The sequence below is a fragment of the Musca autumnalis genome, unplaced genomic scaffold, assembly GCF_047663935.1.
Source record: "Musca autumnalis isolate F117 unplaced genomic scaffold, ASM4766393v1 scaffold_4, whole genome shotgun sequence".
NCBI classification, from domain to species: domain Eukaryota; kingdom Metazoa; phylum Arthropoda; class Insecta; order Diptera; family Muscidae; genus Musca; species Musca autumnalis.
This window is the reverse complement of record NW_027411977.1, coordinates 181,995,314-182,016,509: the sequence shown is the minus strand read 5'-3', so window position 1 is coordinate 182,016,509 and position 21,196 is coordinate 181,995,314. Positions and strand designations below refer to the sequence as shown.

The following is a 21,196-nucleotide window of genomic DNA, read 5'->3' as shown; positions in this document are numbered from 1 at the left end:
TTTTTTAGTATTGTTGTGACGTTTAATAAAGGAAGGCTTATTGAAGAAGACTCAGGTATTGTACATGGGTATTGGAAATCATAAATGTGCGACTTATCAGAATAAGTTGATTTAAAAAATGATGCAAATGCGTTTGATATACCAATATCATCATCGGCAGAAACCGAACCGTATTTTACAATCTTGGGGAACACTTTAGACCGACGCTTGTCGTTAATGAAACTATAAAATGATTTGGGATTAGATACCAATTGATTTTTTATTTTATTTATATGCATATTATATAGCTGTCTGTTTAAGGTAGTGTATTTTGATCTTGCAATGGAGTAATTTGCAAAATCTGAAAGATTACCACTTCTTTTGAACTTTTTATATAGTTTGTTCTTTTTGTTTTTTGCTTTTGACAATGAAGCAGAATTCCATGGGGGTCCAGTATTTATTACTATTTTTCTTTTGGGAACAGATTGTGGTAAACCACTTTCTAAGATAGAATAAAACTTTTTTAACATTTCGTCTAAGGAATTTAATGATTGTAGTGAAGTCCAGTCGACAGAGCTCAGATATGAATTTAGCTTATTGTAATCTGTACGGGAGAAGCAGTAGATATTATTTTTTGTATTAACGGATGTGGATTTATTACAGTCAAACGGCAAGGGAAATTGTAAAGTTAATGTGGGATGATATTTATCTTCGGGGCAGACAAGAGGATTACATGGGAAGAGTAAGATGTCGGAGGGATGGCTCATAAATACTAGATCAAGCAATTTACCGTAGTTATTGTAAACATTATTAATTTGTGATAGACCAATGCTGAGTAAAAGGTTAATGCTTTGGTTTATACGTTCGCAAGTTGTATGTGGAAGAAGTTCATTACTATCAGAACTTTGAGACCACTTTATTTCAGGCAAATTAAAATCTCCAAGAGTTACAAGAACATCATTCGGTTTGGCTGTTTGAAATGCATGAATAATAGATGAAGTATGCTTCAAATATACATCAACACTTGAAAAAGGCGGTATATACGAGCACGTGATATACATTGATAACATTCCCAAGCGGATTTTTACTGCAATAATTTCAATATCTAATGATAAAGGAAAGTCTATCTCTTCTGTCGGGAATTTCGAAGCTACAGCTATTAAAACACCGCCACCTCTATTTTTACCACAATCTTTTCGATCACGTCTGAATATTTGAAATTGATTACAAAAAAGTTCAGTATCATATACACCGTTATGAAGCCATGTTTCTGTGAATGCAATAACATCATAACTAAAATCAAAGCTATCTATAAATAAGGATGATAATTTAGTGTTTAATCCTCTTACATTTTGGTATGCGATGTTTATATTGTTAGCAGAATTTAAAGATAATTTGTTTGTAGAAGGTAACATATCTAGTTTTTTGATGGATTTTTTGGTAGACGTACAATGTCTGTTTTAGGTTCATCTTTGTAAATGTATTCGGTTATGATTGCTTTATGATTGCCTTTTCAGGCCAAAATGATAGATTAATAATTGTTTCATATACATCCTCAGGAACTATAATTTGGAATGAAGTCTTGCGTCTCCTTTGAGCGTATTTAAATTTAACGACATTAATTTCAATGTTAGCTTTAAGTTTGGCCATAATATAAGCACTTATATCATCAGTAGTCGTTTCAGCAGCAAATCGAGCAGCGAAAACAATTTAATGAATTTGGTCATAATGCCAACAAATTCGATTGTCGGCGACAAATTGTCTCTCGTTTATAATCCATCATACGAAAAGAATCGTATGCATCACCTTTTGTTGGTGCAGTATGAACGAACATATTCAAAATCTATGTTGCGTATATTGCAATTATGGAAGTTAATTGATAACTGTACGTCAAATCCACAAAGCTTTCTTCGCCTGGTTCCTTGTACTCCAGGTAGGTTAACATCACCCCTTACACCATCTTCAAGAGATGCCGTAAATTTCGATAGCTGTCTTCGCCATCACTTTCTGATGCTGTGTATATGGTGCCAAGCATGTAATTCAATTCAAATTCAATTCAAATATTGTCCAATCAGCGAACAACCCGTTTAAAAGTGATGCATACTGCATTACTTTTGTGTCAAGCATGTAATTAAATTCAAATATTGCCCAATCCGCGAACAACTCGGTTAAAATGGATGCATACTGCATTGATTTTGTGTCACGGAATGTTACACGCAACGCGGCGAAATTTAGCACACACATTTTATTTATTTCACTATGCCTCTCAAAAAATCTGCAGAGAGCAGCTGTAGTGGATGGTGAAAACCCCATTGGACACACTGGGTGCCACCTTTCCACCGTCGCAATTGCAGGTATAGTTGCGCAATCCTGTACGCTCCCCTCCCAGATAGAGCCTTGATTATCAAGACATTTTCTCCTTTTCTGAACAGTTTGGGCCATGTCCCATCCTATACAATATCTCCTGCGCCATTTTTGTTTGATGTTGTTCGTGATGTGTTTAGAAACTAAAAGAAATTGTCATGAATTCATTTACGAATTCACCAAAAGAACTTTGGAATTTCATTGACTTAAAGGACCTGAAGGACACACTATCAGTTTTGAATGACAGTCAACGAAATAAATAAAAAAACCAAAACGTTAAAACTAAGAAAATATTACTTTTTTACTTTCAGGAAAAACCGAGAATATTTTCGTCTCGAACCTTTGATAATCCGCGATTGGGTCATGGAAGGCGAAATGAAAATTCCAAGTCCACCAATGTATTCATTGCCATAAATTCATTCGGAATTTGATGGTCATGTTTGTGGATACATCCGCATTAGCGATGTCGTAATTCACGAAGAAAGCATAAAAAAGCACAAATTATGAAAAACCCTACACGAAAACGGATTTCCAAATACGAATCAAGCGAGTCCGGGCGATGTTTGCGACATGTATAATATTCCTTACTCGCCTATGTTGTACCACTTACACCGAACGGAAGGAGGGCCTTATTGTAAGCCGCATAAAATCGCAAGGATGACAAGAAGGTGTACTAAACACTCGCTAGAATTAAGAAATACACCAACTAAAGCACAGATAAATAAAAGCAAAATAAAATTGAAAAATAAAAAAAGAACAGACCGAGGAAGAATCTTTAACATTCTTATTATGAATCGGGAAGCTGTTAATGAGTACTTTCATAATATTAAAAAAAAACGATAAAATTTGTAAATTTAGCGTAATATAATCAATGTTTTTATATATATTAAAAATTATTTTTTACAAATATTTTCTAAATATACTTAAACTTTTAAAAAAATTTCCAAATATGTCCACATCCAAATCAAATTTGAAAGATAGCAGGGGGTCTGTACTAATAAATTCAGAATGCAAATCGTGTTCAAAATTGCCACAGTTAAAATAAAGTGGATTTTAATTTTGTTCTTCAAAATAGTCAGGCTTAATCCCATAGTCGTTGTTTTAATATTTTATTAAAACAACTTTAATTTATTAGTGGGAAAAAAATTGGCGATGTTTACCAAGGGGTAAGGCAGGTCTCGCCACAGATCTTCATCAGTTCCCTTATTTCTTGTTTTTCAACAAGAAACTTTTTATACCCAAGTGTCAATTGCTAGCTCAAATAGATACGTGCGCAAAGAAACACTCTGATCGAGAATTTGCTGTAGTATGCAATACCAACAAATTAGTTATGTGCTTTTTCGTCGAGAATCGACGAACGCATAGCAGTGGGAAAAATTTGGATTTGTTTGCAAGTGAAGTTGCTAGAGTTTAGGTAGTGTCAAAGAAATTCTCGATCAGAGTGTTTCTTTGCGCACGTATCTATTTGAGCTAGCAATTGACACTTGGGTATAAAAAGTTTCTTGTTGAAAAACAAGAAATAAGGGAACTGATGAAGATCTGTGGCGAGATCTGAAACTATAGTATTCCCTGCCTTACCCCTTGGTAAACATCGCCAATTTTTTTTCCCACTAATAAATTAAAGTTGTTTTAATAAAATATTGAAACAACGACTATGGGATTAAGCCTGACTATTTTGAAAAACAAAATAGAAGTCGTCATCCCAAACAAAAAACGCCAACCCTCCTAAAGTGGATTTTTCTATTTTAAGATGGGAGAATTTTTGGTAAATACCTGTTGTGACTGCACGTAGTATCCAATTGAAATAGAACGGTAATACCCACATCTATCAACCGATTTTCCTTAAAATTCACATTTAAGGGTTTCAGAGTGTAGAAAACAAGTATGTATATTTTTTTGAAAATACTAGTTCAATTTTTTGTCATAGCCCCCACATAAAAGCACCGTCCGATTTAAGATATTTTGTGGATTTTAGCGACACTTTATGATCGATTCGGCTGAAATTTGGTATTTTGACCTCTTGGATGATATGAATCCTTCGTACCAAAAATTATTAACATAGGTCAATGTTTAAATTTAGACCCCACACAACGGGACCAGTTTTTGGTCAATTTGGTCGATAAAACGTAAGAATTGCTGTTTGTACACATTTATTATAAATAATAATTAATCTCAATACAAAATGGAAGTTGAAACAGTTTTGGCTAGAAAATTTGGATTTGGGACCATTGTGGGATGGTCCGACGTATTTAAAGAACTTCTCAAAAAGATATGAGATCTTCAAAACATACAGTTTAATATTAAAAACTATCAGTTTTGTTTGTTTGTCGTTTGGTTGTTGGTGCTTTACTAGGCCGGGGGATTTGAAAACCTTAATGGGCCCTTCGGGCTTCCGATTCCTGGGATTGAACTGAGCAAAAAAGTCTACTGGACCATATGTCTACGATGAAAATCGAGCCTCCTGACTTTAAGTTTTTTATCTACGTTTTTTTGACATCTTGGCATATATATACCAGCCAAACCATTGAGATTTTCGAGCCTACACAAGTACAAAATTGTTGCCAAGGCAGTAATTAAGAACTCTCTAATATATCGCAAAAGCATTGGAACGCTTTTTCAGGCAGTTTTGGTCTTGATAAGTTGCAAACTTTTTGGAAAATGTCGATAAATGGCACTGTGCGACAAAAGTTGACCAGAAAAATATTCAAACGTTCTGATGCAAACTTCCATCGTGTTGGGATCGATGGAGAATGATAATGTCTTTAGTTCGTTTGGGTCACTTCGTTTTATTTTTTATAACGGTAAAAGTAGTGAAAATCTGGGTTTCTTATATTTTCAAATTTAAACGGGCATATCTTATTTTTTCCACAACTGATTTCTTTTGATCCTTCTTCCTTTTAAAGGGGTGAATAATATATTTTGAATAAGCTATTATTGTTTTAAATCGCTTAACAAATCGCTATGTTATTGTGGTTTAAGTCTGAAAAAGCCCACAAGAAACCTATAATTGAATTTCTCATAATTTTCAAAAATATAATGTTTTTTTGTTTTGTTCAATATCACTGTGTGTAATTTTTTGAGTCATGTTTTATTAACCATTTTTGTAGTTGGTTGTTTGCTTCAAATTTGATCGGTTTGATAGCTGCAGACCAAAACCCGAGAAAAATTTTTAAAAGAAATTTAACATTGATGTTGTATTTGTTTCGGCTGAAGGTCATTAAAAATCAGTGTTTTTTATTTTAAATTTTGTTCTCTTTATTCATCCAATATTTCGATTGTCGTCGACAATCATCTTCAGGGATCTGTTGCAAAAACACAATATATTATAAAAAGATAAACATACTAGTATAACACAAACATTACATTATTTTAGGAGAAAAAACGTCTATCCGAATTTAACGTCAAAGCTAAACTAAGTTTTCTTTCGGCTGTGCTTATGAACTAGATTCCTGTAAATGTGTGCACAGTGGTCCGTATCACTTTTGTAATTCATTCTTTTGTCGTTGGGTGTATTTATGATATGTAGCATCTCTAGTGTGTAACGTCTCTTGTAGTTATTTTCTTGAGCTAAAATGTCGACTTCTTTAAAATTGGGCTTGTGTCCTGTCAGTGTGCAATGTGCTGCTAATGCCGTCTTTTGTTCAAGGGGTTTGTCTGATTTTTGATCCGACTTATGTCCGGAAAGTCTAGTTTTAAGTTTTGTTTTTGTCGTACCAACATATACCTTTTGGCATACGTTGGTTTCGTCACCGTTACAAGCTATCTTATAAACTACATTGCACTTATCTTCTTTTTTTATCTTAGATTTTGTTTTGCTAAACATCTTGTTAACATTATAATTGGTTCTTAAAGCTAGTTGATATTTGTCTTTATTATAAATGTCCGAACAACAATATCTTTCCGAAAAACCGGGGATATACGTTATAGATTTGTATGACTTTTTGTTTTCTTCTCTTATTGCTGATTTACGATTATTTTTAGCGTGTTTTAGTAACTCTTCTACAGTTTTTTGTGGGAATTCATTTTTCGCTAAAATCGTTTTTATCTTTAATTCGTTATTTAAGTGAAATTGCTCGTCACTTATACTGAAAATCCTGTTGATGAAATTCATAGCTGTATTCACCTTCACTCTTCTGGGATGCTTTGAATAAAAGTTTATCAATCGTCCGGACGCTGCTGGTTTTTGGTACCAATCTAACTTAAGTTCACTGCCTTGTCGTATTATAATTGCATCTAGGTATGGTAGCTTATTATGTTGTTCTATTTCATGTGTAAACTGGATGTTCTTGTCGAATGAGTTCAAAATCTGCAATGTGTTTTCGATTTCAGTTTTCTTAATTATGCAAAATATATCGTCCACGTACTTAGTTAATAGCCTCGGCTTCGTCGTCATCTTTTCAATAGAAGCGTCCAATAATTCTTCCATTACTACGTCAGCAATAATCGGTGACGCTGGCGATCCCATTGGAAGTCCTTTTCGCTGCTCGTACACTTTGTCTTCAAATATGAAATATCTAGAATCTTTAATGCAAAGACCCAGTATTTCTATAAATAAGTCTTTAGGTATTCTTGTGTGGTCCTTAAGTATATTCCATTTTTCCGTGATGGTCTTTAATGCTAAATTTATTGGTACGCTTGGAAATAACGACACTACGTCAAAGGAAATTAATATTTCGTCTTCGTTGATATTCATATTGTTAATTTTTGCCTTAAAATCCACTGCATCTTTGATATTATATATTGAGTCCTTCGTCAAGTGACGAGCAATTTCACTTAAATAACGAATTAAAGATAAAAACGATTTTAGCGAAAAATGACTTCCCACAAAAAACTATAGAAGAGTTACTAAAACACGCTAAAAATAATCGTAAATCAGCAATAAGAGAAGAAAACAAAAAGTCATACAAATCTATAACGTATATCCCCGGTTTTTCGGAAAGATATTGTTGTTCGGACATTTATAATAAAGACAAATATCAACTAGCTTTAAGAACCAATTATAATGTTAACAAGATGTTTAGCAAAACAAAATCTAAGATAAAAAAAGAAGATAAGTGCAATGTAGTTTATAAGATAGCTTGTAACGGTGACGAAACCAACGTATGCCAAAAGTTATATGTTGGTACGACAAAAACAAAACTTAAAACTAGACTTTCCGGACATAAGTCGGATCAAAAATCAGACAAACCCCTTGAACAAAAGACGGCATTAGCAGCACATTGCACACTGACAGGACACAAGCCCAATTTTAAAGAAGTCGACATTTTAGCTCAAGAAAATAACTACAAGAGACGTTACACACTAGAGATGCTACATATCATAAATACACCCAACGACAAAAGAATGAATTACAAAAGTGATACGGACCACTGTGCACACATTTACAGGAATCTAGTTCATAAGCACAGCCGAAAGAAAACTTAGTTTAGCTTTGACGTTAAATTCGGATAGACGTTTTTTCTCCTAAAATAATGTAATGTTTGTGTTATACTAGTATGTTTATCTTTTTATAATATATTGTGTTTTTGCAACAGATCCCTGAAGATGATTGTCGACGACAATCGAAATATTGGATGAATAAAGAGAACAAAATTTAAAATAAAAAACACTGATTTTTAATGACCTTCAGCCGAAACAAATACAACATCAATATTAAAAATAGTCAGGTCAACAATAAACAACAACAGAAATTTAACCTTTGCGATTTTGACCTTGCAGATGAAGTTTGATGGAGTATATGTGTTCACAATTTTTGTTCCTTAAGACAAGATCTACAACTTTGCCTCTGAGACAAATTCAAAATTCCCAACGGTTTGGAAGATATAGTCTTGAAAAATGGCCCCTTAATACATCAAAGCCTCAAACCTTTGGAGGCCTACAACCGCGAAAGTTGATGAGATAGGGAAAAAAGGTGAGACACGTGTCTTCTATTTTTTGGTCTTCTGTCACGCTGCGGTGTCAGAATATGATTAATAATTTTCGTGTTGCACAGTGTATTTATTGTGAAAATTGTGAGAAATTCAGTTATAGTTTTTTTGTGGGCCTTTCAGACTTAAATCACTATAACTTAGCGATTTGTTAACCGATTTAAAACAGTAATAGCTTATTCAAAAGATATTATTCACCCCTTTAAAAGGAAGAAGGATCAAAAGAAAGCAGTTGTGGAAAAAATAAGATATGCCCGTTTAAATTTGAAAATATAAGAAACCCAGATTTTCACTACTTTTACCGTAATAAAAAATAAAACGAAGTGACCCAAACGAACTAAAGGCATTATCATTTTCCATGGATCCCAACACGATGGAATTTTGCATCAGAACGCTTGAATATTTTTCTGGTCAACTTTTGTAGCACAGTGCCATTTATCGACATTTTCAAAAAAGTTTGCACCTTCTCAAGAACAAAACTGCCTGAAAAAGAGTTCCAATGCTTTTGCGATGTATTAGAGAGTTCTTAATTACTGTCTTGGCTGCAATTTTTTCTTTGTGTTGGCTCGAAAATCTCAACGGTTTGGCTGTTATATGCCAAGATGTCAAAAAACGCAGATAAAAAATTTAAAGTCAAAATCGGGAGGCTCGATTTTCATCGTAGACATATTGTCCAGTAGACTTTTTTGCTCAGTTCAATCCCAGGAATCAGAAACGCGAAGGGCCCATTAAGGTTTTTTCCTTCCATACAAATCGCCTCGACCTACATATGTTTTACCCTGTGTTTACTAGAGCTGGCAAAAAGTCGATGGTACTATCGATAACTAATAGACGAGACCCTGATAAATGCTACATCAGTAGTGCGATTCTGTAATTTGTTGTTATTTGTTTTCGTCGAATATTTCGAAATATAATGAAAAAATCATAACAGATTTTTGATAAAGACCCCTTTTATTTCTTTGAAAAGATTTTTGCATTATTTTGCTTAATATTTTGTCTATGGAAATACGACAATTAAGGGATAAGCATAGAAAATACAAAAAAAGCCAACAGAGATTGCTGATTGTAATATGCATAGCAAAAAATTAGCACTTGAATAAACAACTTCAGGACATTGAACATCCTAAATTCAAAAAATCTACGTCTAGAAAGCTTTTTGAATGCCCCAAAAATTAAAGATACAAAACTCTCTAACTGCTTCGAAAATCTTAAAAAAATCCACGTTAAAAATGTATAAAGCACAAAATCCAAGCTTCAAAAACTGTTTCCACGTTTAATATGCTCTTTGGATGCTCCCAAAAATCTTTTAAAAATCCACTTTAGATGCTTCCAAAAATCATTTAAAAATCCACGTTTAATATCATCTTTGGATGTTCCCAAATTTTTTTTAAAAAAAATCCACGTTTAATGTGATCTTTGGATGCTCCCAAAATTTTTTTAAACATTTATTTTAAATCCAAGTTTATATGTTTTAACTGGCTGCTTTAAAACATTTAAAAAAATCCAATTTAAGCGCCCCATACACTATCAAATTTTGATGTCAACATTTGTAGTAGTATGTGTAAATTGTTCAAAATATGAGAGTGTGTGTGTATTTTATAGATTGAGCAAAATCAAAATAGTTCTGATTTTCAAAATAAAACCCAATCAATCCGATGAATATGGTTTATTTTCAAAATTGTCAAAAATAAATTTTGAAAAAAGAAAACATTTGGTCTGTTCCAGTACTGCAAGAATCTACTAATTTTTACTATCTTTTCCGATAACATAAAGAGAAAAATGCTATCGTAGTAAAATATAGTCGTTTCTTGCAGGTTCTGGAACAAAGCAATTGTGTTTGGAAAGAAATAAAAAAAATTAAGTTCATTCGTTTTTTAGAGGAAAATATGAAGATTTCGGTTGCAGATTGAAGGCTGATTGAATGCTTTGCTACACACTTATCGAGCACACACGTAAAGAAGGAGTTCATCGGATGGACAAGCCAATTTGATAGTGTATGGCCCGCTTAATATCCTAGACAGACTGCATTTAAAATAAATATTTTAAATTTATATTAAATCCACGTTTAAATGCTTAAATTTTTTTTTTAAATCCACGTCTACAAAGCTCTTTGCTGATTGGAAAATATTTTTAAAATCCAGGTACATAAAGCTCTTTAGCTTCTTTAAAAATACTTAAAATATACTCGTTTAAAAAGCACATTTTTTGTCCAGTCGATGAAAACAGTTTGCCAGTTCTTTGTAGTGGCTAAACAAGTAACCCTACAAAAAATATTAAACATCGGGTCAGATTTTAATATTAGCTATATAAAGGGCCCATGGAAACTTCGAGGCCCCAGTGGCACGTGTTAACATATTCCGATTGAGCTTAAACTTTGGCAATTTTTAACTAAACTAAACGTTTTAGGAGCGTGCCGCATAAAAAATCCCGACATCGATTTTTCCCTTTGAGTTAAAACCAGTCTAGTAAATACATACAGAAAACAAATGTTTAACGTTCCGGGTAACCGACTTAATATCCACACTGCAATTACCGTATAATAAAAAATGTTGACCGGCTAAAATCCCTTCGGAAATACCAACATTAGTCAGAGACAGTTATTCTCCATCAACGATTTTTAACCAGAATTTCTTTATTCTTGATCTTCGAGGCGAGGGCCTTGAGAATTTCACGATAAATTCCAAATAAACTCTTTGCCCTAGAAATTGGTCTTTAATCTGCAATAATCTACTACTTTTTAATATTTTTCGATATCAAAAAGAAAAATTTTTTATCGTAGTAAAAAGTTTTAGATCCTTGAAGGTTCGGGAATAAGCATAATGCAAGTATATAGCAAAATCCTCTCCGTGTTGGTTGTGATAATTTACGGAATAGGCCGTAAATTCGAGTTATATCGTAAGTTATGTAAAACTTATCAACGCAGGTCTAGAATTTATCATGGAATTTTCAAGATTTTTACTGGAAGATACGAGTTTCACCACACACCATTCGACATTGCAATTAGAAAATTTAACATGTTTTAATCTAAACGTACTTAGCACGGTTTGACAAACGGTCATGGGTTGTGTTGTTTACAGTGATTTAAAAAATTAATTTGCACAAAAAATGAAATTAACTTGTGAACATTTTCATCCGATTATTTTTTCAAAACGTTCAATGTTGGTTATCCCGGCAAGAGTGCATCGATAAAATTAAATCTAAAAAATGAAGCACCATCCTATAGCACTGTGAAAAACTGGTTTAATAAATTCAATCGTCGTTGTTCCAGAAAACATGTACATATATAGTGCGTGAACTGATAATGCAAAATTGTCATGTGTCATACCGTGAGATAGAAGCGTCTTTGGGCATTTCTTCCACCAGCATACATACATTCGATATTGCATGAACACCTGTCCATAAAAAAGGTTTGTTCTCGTTAGATCCAGCACAATTTGACAATCGCTCAAAAAAGCCTCTTATCGATTGGTGCAAAGGAGTGTTGAACAAATACCATCGTGGTGCATCAAAAGGCGTTGCAGGATCGTCAGATGTGACGAATCATGGATCCATGCGTATGAGCCCGAAACAGCAATAAACCGCGTGGGTCTTAAAATCCAACAAAAATTGTTTATGGAACAAGCTCGCAGTGTGCCTTAACTAAATTTAAATGGAAAGTGCTTACACCTGGGAAGCTTTTGCATATTCTAAAACTACAATGCTCATAGATGAGGAATATCAAGAAACAAAAAAAATCGACGGAGGGATTTTCAAATAAATCGCGATTTAAGTTCACATTTTTAGGGGTTCTTTAGGTTTTCACGATTTTGCTTAAAACCGCGAGTCCTATGTAAATTGGCCTAAAGAAAATGTTGTAGCTGTGAAAATTCTCCACAAGATTGACCTTTATGATATTTTCTTAGGTTTTACCGTTATTGAGATATAGAAGTTCAAATTGAGACAATGTATTGACTGTATCACCTCCTTATAAAACAATATCATGCTCGGTGCGCCGAAAGATTTTGCGGATTCTGAAACAGCAATGTGCATAGATAAGAAAAATAAAAAAGACAGAAAACATCGCCGGAGGGATTTTAAATAAATCGCGATCAAAATTCACAATTTTAGGGTTCTTTATGTTTTCACTATTTTGCTTGGAAACCGCAAGTCGTGTCGAAATTAGTCTAAAGAAAATGTTGTAGTTGTGAAAATTCTCTACAAGACTGACCTTTATGTTTTTACGCAGGTTTTACCATTTTTTGAGATATAGAGGTTCAGTTCAAATTTTTAGGTTTTTATCTTAAGTCTTCAAGATTTTGCTTGGAAACCGCAAGTCATATCAAAATCGGACTAAAGAAAATATTGAAGCTGTGAAAATTCTCTACAAGATAAGATGATTTATTTTTTCCTAGGTTGTACCATTTTCAAGAAATATAAGCTTAATTTTGGAAATTACAGTAATGACATTGTTTTATAAGGAGGCGATACAGGCAGTACATTGTCTCAACTTCTATATCTCAAAAACGGTAAAACCTACGAAAATATCACAAAGGTCAATCTTGTGGAGAATTTTCACAGCTACAACATTTTCTTTAGGCCAATTTACATAGGACTCGCGGTTTTAAGCAAAATCGTGAAAACCTAAAGAACCCCTAAAAATGTGAACCTAAATCGCGATTCATTTGAAAATCCCTCCGGCGATTTTTTTGTTTCTTGACATTTTTCATCTATGAGCATTGTAGTTTCAGAATCTGCAAAAACTTCCCAGGTGTAAGCATCTTCTATTTAAAGTTAGTTAAGGCGCACCGTGAGCTCTTCAAAGCAAATGGTCGCCTGTTTCTTCGGCAAAACTGGTCATGTTGCGACTGTTCCGCTTGAGCAGCATAGGACGGTCAATTCTGAGTGGTGGACCACAATTTGTTTGCCTGAATTGCTAGGCGAAATTCGAAAGGCGAACAAGAAAACGAGAATCATTTTGCACGATGACAATGCAAAATCTCACACATCGACTCAAAACAGTGCCTTTTTGGCAGTACATCCGCCCTTGGCACCAAATGACTTCATTTGATTCATTAAGAAAAAAGCGTGGTCAACGATTTTCGTCGCCCCCGCATGAAAAGTGGACGTACATGGGTAATATTCACCCGTTGAATATTGTGAAATTACTGGATTAGGGGGTCAAAAACGGCAAAGTGCAAAAATGGCTTTAAATAAATATTTTTCGGTTGATACTATTTTATAAGTCAATTTTATGCAAAAATTAGCAACGGGCCATGTAAATTTAATGATTTTAAGGATTTTTCAACCCACGGGAATGGCATAGTCCCACGGAAATGATATTTAAATATTTAATTTTGTAAGATACATTTGTCCTCTCTTTGTTTTAATAAACTATAGCCTTGATTTTGAAATTGGTCTACATATATGGATATAGCTGACAAATACAATTTAACATATTCTCAGTGGTGTAGGATATCATGTAGTCGGGCCCGGTCAACATGATCTTTCCTTATTGACTGTTTGTTTTTCCTCTGCATTTCTACTTTTTTTCTTATGGTTCCATGTTGTATTTGTTGGTTTGTTTAAAAATTTGTATTTTTTTATTTTCAAGCCTCGTTTAAGGGCATTTTGTTTTACTTATTCCGCATTTCTAATAACCGATCATGGATTAAAGTACTCTAGAGTATTATTAATTTGATATGTAGTTTGACTATGTAGCCAATAGCATCAAAGTAATCCACTGCCAAAAGCCAAAACTGTGTGCGATATTTTTTCTAAAAACCCTATTTTTTAGTATAATTTTCACAATACCCTTTTGCTTGTGCTGGGACCCCAAGATATATTAATTTTTTGACGGTTCGGATCATTTATATTAGAGATCGTGAAAAATCCATCCACTAGAACGACGGAAAAGTCTACTGCAAAACTGGAAAAATTTGCGAAAAATATTTTTGGAAATATCTCAGACCTATTTTTCCGACATTTTCTTTAACTAACTCACAAAATATACTGATGTCGTTGTAAACCAGATACAGCTCGTGGTTCATACGGCGTCGATATTCACCATCAATGCACATTGGTCCGTAGATCTTTCGAAGAATTTTTCTTTCAAACATACCAAGCACCACTGCCTTGCCCGCTTGTGAAAGTACCCATACTTCGGAGCCATATATCAGCAAGGGTAGTATCAGTGTTTTGTAAAGTGTTACTTTTGTTTGACGAGATGTGGCTTTGTTTTTAAACTGCTTACTTAAGTCAAAGTAGCAAATGTTAGCCAATATAATTCGTATTTTTATTTCACAACTGATGGTGTTTGTTGTGTTTACGGGTGTGCCAACTTCAACAGTTGGTCCGTGCTCTATAGACGCATTGCGCGTCGACACCACAAACTTGGTCTTCTTGCCGTTTACCGCCAGACGCACTTTAGCAGATTCTCCTTCGATCTTCACAGAGGCATCAGTTACTTCTTTTAGTGATCGTCCTATGATGTCTATATCATCAGCATAAGCAAGTAACATGTGGCAATTGGTGCAGATTGTGACATTTCTTTTAACGTTTGCATCTCGTATGACCTTTTCCAGCAGTATGTTGAAGAGATCACACCAACGGCTGTCTCCTTGTCTGAAACCTGTTTTGGTATAAAACTGTTCGGAGAGGTTCTTTCCTATTTTAACTGATGATCGAGTATAAGTTAATGTCATTCTACAAATCGGAATGAGCCATGCTGCGATACCAAATTCAGACATGGTTTGGAATACCTTTGAACGTAGAGGGCTTTCGGTACTATTGGATACCAACAGTTTGGAAAAGTGCTCTTTCCATAACCTCAGAACACAATCTGTATCAGTTACCAAATTACCTTGCTGGTCCCTACATAGACTAATGAATCGTAAAGACATAGATTTGCTCTAAACATTTATCTTCGAATTTTCGAAAATAGATAGATGGCGTTAGTACTTTTATTTACTATAGATTTTAAGCTATTTATTCTGATAAAAGACAACATGTGGATAATCTTTGGCCAGATCTACATCCTCATATAAATAAATTCAAAAACATATTGCAATTTACCCCAAAACATTGTGCAATTGAGTGAAAAGATTAAGCAGTTTCCGTAAGGGCGACACCTACAAAAAAATACACTACAATCTCTTTGTCTATACGATTCATTAGTCTATGTGCCTATACCAAAGCCATCAGTCTGATGTTTCAGTCTTTGGTAGAATTTCGGGCCTTCATTTTGGGTCCTGTACATCTCGATTTTTCACACTCCTGCTTTTCAATCTCTCTTTTTTTCCTGCGGTAAATACGTTTCTCCTCCCTCCTTTTCTCCCGATACCCCTCTCGTGCTCTACGCGTTGCAGCTGATCGTAGAGTAGGCCTGTATGCCTCATTTTTCTCTTCAGTAGCAGCACGACACTCCCGGTCATACCATGGGTTCCTTGTTGGAGGTCTCTGGAATCCAAGTATGGATTTTGCGGCTGTTTGCAAGGAGTAGGCAATAATTTGCCACTGTGCGGATATGTTATCGGGACGAGGAGTGCTTTGATTAAGCAATTGGGCCAGTTGAGTGGAATATGCTGTTGTGATTGCAGCTTACCGATGTCCAATTTCCGAGTTGTGTCTGTTCGTACCTTATTTGCTACGTTTAATCTGGTACGCACCTGTGAAGTCTATCAGCCTCATACCATTGTTCGATGTTTTACTATGGATACTTAATTTCCCGACTGTTGGGCCAAAGATATTCTCCTTTCCAATTTTGGTATTAAAATCGCCTAGAATAATTTTAACGTCATGGCCAGGAGAACGGTAATATGCTAAAGCTAATGTTGAAGAATTTTGCTTTCATCCGTATTGTAGCAAGTCTTTTATTCCCTGGGGTGAAGCTAGAGACCAGATGTTTTAACCTCCGACCAACTACAAATCCGCAACCAAACTCATGCTTTAATATAAGCTATAATACAGGGCGTCACCTTTAGATGTTGTTGTAAAGCCTTTCCCAATCCATCGTATTTCCTGTATGACAGAAATGTCGACCTTGTACTTTTCAAGTACTAATGCGCAAACTGCACCTTCTCTATAAAGAGTGCGAACATTCCAGGTACAGATTCGATCATGGTCCTTAAAACATTTATTTTTATTTTATTTATTTTATTTTTTTTTATTTATTTATTGAATGCCTACACAACAAGAAAATGATCTTATAGTTACAGTGCAGGTTTATTGATACAATGAAATATCCATCTAATATAGGTATAATAAGATTCGACAAAGTTAAGGTTAATAAGACATATTCGTGGTACATATATAAATATAACATTTAAAGGGGGGGGGGGGGTAATAATAATTAAAAGATATAATTAAAGAGAAATAAAAAAAGTAATAAACACATAAAAAAATATTATTTAGGAATTTTTTTTTTTTTTTTTTTTTTTTTTTTTTTTTCTTTGATAATTTGATGTTACATTGATATTAAATGAATGACAAGTTTTTTCTTAAAATTGAACGCGTTGCTGATGGTTTGAAGTTCGTATGGTAGTGTATTCCAAAGACGTATTGTATTTATGAAGAACTGTCTGTCAGAAACACGATTTCGTTGCTTAAATGGTACTATCCTTTTACCTCTAATAGATCGATTAAACCTTAGTTTGCCGTATAGATATACAGGTTTTTTTTTAGTAATGATTTTTTGCATGAACAACAACGATCTAATTTTAAGAAGAGATTTAAAGCTATAGCCGTAGAGAGAATTAACAAATTGTGAAATATGATCGGTCCTTTTCAATCCATATACATAACGAATGATGTTATTGAATGCAACATTTAATTTCCGTTTACTCCGTGACTCACAGTTACTGAAGAGTTCGCATCCATATATTAGTCCTGGGACAAGGAAAGTTTTTGCAAGCAGAACACGTACATTGAATGGTGTGAATGATTGGGTGATCCATAGTGTTCGCAGTTTAGCGTAAGTTTGACCAACAACCACATTCACATGATTGGACCATGTCAGTGAACTGTTAAATATAACACCTAGGTTCTTTGCTTCGGAGACTATAGTTATTTTTTGATTATTAATAAAGACATCAGGAGTTCTTATTGAGATTTTTTTGTTTTTATGGATGACTAAACATTTGGATTTCTGGGGATTTAACAGCAAACCATTAGCAGTAGCCCACTTGTATACTCTCGAAAGATCTTCATTTAGTTTATCAAAACAATCACTAATATTATCGATAGAACCGCTTCGATAGATTTGCACGTCATCAGCATACAAGACAATTTGACTGTGTACCAATTGATTTGGGAGGTCATTTGCGTACATAGAAAACAAAAGAGGTCCCATTATTGACCCTTGTGGAACTCCCTTTGTTAGTTGTACTGGAACAGATATATTATTTCCAATTATTTGCGGGGGTCGTCAACTTTAGAGGGGTTTGTTTTTCTTTTCTTTCGTTTTTTCATAGTAGGCTGCTTTTTCTAGGGGAGGGTTACTAACCCGACGCCCAAACGCAAGTTTTTATCGTTCTTATGATGAAAGAGGGACCAAGATAAATACTGGGCTTTGCCATGTTACAGCAGGTCAGGACCGTTCCTTGGTATCTTTCATCCCCTATGTCACCCAATACATATTAATACCCGCAATAACACGGATTCGGGAATGGAATTCCTTTCTATCCATGCAACAAAAAACTTTAGCGCAACTTCAAAAAATGTTTTTTTAATTTTTTTTAATGAAATATTATTTATAAAATTTTGACTTTTATATGTCCCTTCCAGAACCTGCAAGAATCTACAAATTTTTACAACTATAACAATTTTTCCTTTATGATATCGAAAAAATAGTAAAAATTAGTAGATTCTTGCAGTTCTGGAACATACCATATATTATAGGGTCTCAGACGAATATTCCGATATATTATTTCAAGTAATAAAACGTCAAATATGATAACTATAACAGCGAATTGACATCACTGTCCTGTGACATATTATAGTACTATCGCTAGATGCCGCTTGTTTACTGGTGCATGGCGTAACTAACCTTGATGTATATCAAAGTTGAACTCTCTGAAAATCGACAAGTGGTTGTGAAATATTCACAATAATTCAGCAATTCGGAAAGTTTACAGCACTTTTACTAGCAATTTGGCAGCACTTGAGCAATTCAGCACTTCATTCCTGGTAGTGACAGCACTTTTACTAGCAATTTGGCAGCACTTGAGCAATTCAGCACTTCATTCATGTCAGTGACAGCACTTTTACTAGCAATTTGGCAGCACTTGAGCAATTCAGCACTTCATTCATTTCATTCATTCAGTAGTCTTTTCTGTGATTTCGTGACGAGTATATTTTTTGAGTTGAAGCGGGAAAACGTAAAAAGTTGAATACGGATAGTAAAACGAAAACAGAAACGGAAATTAAAAAAAAAAACAAATATTTGTTTGTTTTATTAACAGTTAAACGAATTAAAAAACGAAATTTTAAAATAGTTCATATAATTTTATTATTTTATAACGTAAAGAGTGTGAATTATTTCAAAACGAAGCACCAAGTATTTGTTAACCCATTCTAATTGGAAAAATAAACAAAACGTAAAGCAATAACCCAAACTGCTGCACCATATCCGTTAAATGTTGAATGCATTTTTAATAAGAATTTAACCAAAACAGCAGTTTTTGATACCACCGCAAAGTAACCTGAAAATAAAACAAATGTGTGTAACTAATTAGTTTTTTTTTAATAAAAATGTTGATAACAAACTCATCTAAAAGAACAAGTTTTTTTACTATAGCAAATGTATTAATATATTCGTGCTATATTTTGTTTATTTTTGAATTAATAATTTTTTTCTTGCACTTAAATAGCCAACACTTTTTTATAAACCTGTTTCTACAATTTTTTTGTTTAAAGGAATTTTGTATTTTTAATTGTTTTGTTGTTTATTTTACCTTTAATATTGTAGTTAATATTGTATTGTTGTTGTTGCAATTTGTTAACAGACAACAAATTGCAAGTCGACGTTAAGATTTCTGACCAACATCACTGTTTAATAGTTATCTGTCAGTTGATTTTATCAGATATGTTCGTTGACGGGCTATAGACAAAAAGTTATGAAATTATTTGGAATTTTTGCAAGTTGTTCTAAAGTAAACAAAAGCTGTATAAACAAACTTTTCAAAGTGACATAACTACATTCGATTTCCATCCTACACCCGTGCATGGATACACAGGCAGAAATATTGTTAAGGAATTAAAATTAAATATAAAATATTAAAAAATTAATTTACAAATCTAATCATCAAAAATTTTATTCGAAAGAAGTGAATACCAATTAACTATGGAAAACAGCGAAATTAACATCTTAACTCATTGTAATAAGTCATGGCAACACATTGTAGAATAAAAGAAAAATTATTCGCAAAAAACTAAATCCAGACGATTACCACAAAGTTGGGATAATGTAACACCCTTGACATAATTTAATTTTTCGCAGCTGCTAAATACTTTTAACAAGGAATGTTTTGTGTGTAGTGATAGTCTGTTATATACGAGGGGAACTAGAAAAGTTTCTGGTCACTTGACATTTTTTCGCCATTTTTAACCAAACTTACGTAGGTCAGTTTGACATACGGTTATGTGTTGTTTGTTTACAGTGACTTGAAAAATCACTTTGCCAAAAAATTCCCTTCAAATACCGCAATGTTTTACTTCCGATTTCGATACGACTTTGGAATGAAATCGATCCGATTTGTCTCTCACTATTTATTCTGAAATCATGTCGACCACTTACTACGTATTCATGGCAATGTCGGATCTGAAATCGAACGTAGCATCCGAAGTAGAAAATATCACCTTTCTAATGATGTAAAGTAGGTTTTCGTAGGTGATCAAACAACGAAGATATCACAATAGTCGCAAATAAAACCCAAATTTTAATTTTTGCAATTTTAATTATAATGAGGAATATCACAGCTTTGGCTGGGACTTTCCAAAAGCTGACTATGAAAGTAGAAGATTCCATCTTTACAATGACGCAAACTAGGTCGGGGTAGGTCGGCAAATAACGGAGATATTGCAATAGTCGGTAATACATCCCATTTATCCATTTTTTTGGAAATCACGCTACAGGTCGCAATTTGGATCGGATCGTCACGAAATTTCGAGGGTTAATGGAGGTCTCACAGAGGAAGAAGCCTAATGATTTTGGTGATGGTCGGATAATATTTAGGTGTCGGAATGAGCAAAAAATTTATTTGGAGAAAAAGTCAACATTTTTTTCAAAGCAAATATCTCAGGGTCTATAAGGGTATATAGAAAGCAAAACCTGGCAAGGAAAGTAGAAAATATCACCTTTACAACGATGTAACGTAGGTTGTCGTAGGTGGTCAAACAACGAAGATATCGCAATAGTCGCTAATAGAACCCAATTTTTTGCGATTTTAATAATAATGACGACTATCACACCTTTGCTTCGGGACCATCTAAAAGCAAATCCTGACTGAGAAAGTAGAAAATCCCAGCTTTAAAATTATGCAAAGTAGGTTGGCGTAGTTGGTCAAATAATAGAGATATTGCAATAGTCGGTAATATATCCATTTTTTCCACTTTTTCTGCAATTACACTACAGGTCGGAATTTTGATCGGATCGTCACGAAGCTTTCTCATAGAGATACAAACATATTGATGTTGGTGATGTCGATAGTAGTCAAATAGAAAGTTAAATATTATGCACAGAGGTAGTGGTGTAGGGTATCACATAGTCGGCCCCGTACCGACTATAGCTTTTTCTCGCTTGTTCCTGTCTACCGATATCCCTGGATGTTGTTCGTTTACTCTACAGTACCATGCAAAATACCTTAGTCGGTTACAAGAAGTTACTGGACTTGTGCAAATTTGTACTCTCAAATAATTGACTAACCGAAAATCGAGTTTTAAGTTTTTCACGT

General features: G+C 34.0%; 1 protein-coding gene across 4 annotated transcripts in view; it reads left to right on the top strand.

Moving 5' to 3' along the window:
• Positions 1 to 18,565: 18,565 nt before the first annotated feature.
• LOC141400966 (uncharacterized) overlaps positions 18,566 to 21,196 on the top strand; it is a 41,487-nt gene continuing 38,856 nt past the window's right edge. Inside the window, exon 1 of one of the 4 annotated variants that reach the window (XM_073980692.1) lies at positions 18,566 to 18,765. The gene's annotated coding sequence lies outside the window, so the exon portion shown is untranslated. Of the gene's footprint in view, positions 18,964 to 21,196 lie in introns of all 4 variants that reach the window. The other 3 variants (XM_073980691.1, XM_073980690.1, XM_073980693.1) reach the window with 3 other exon arrangements.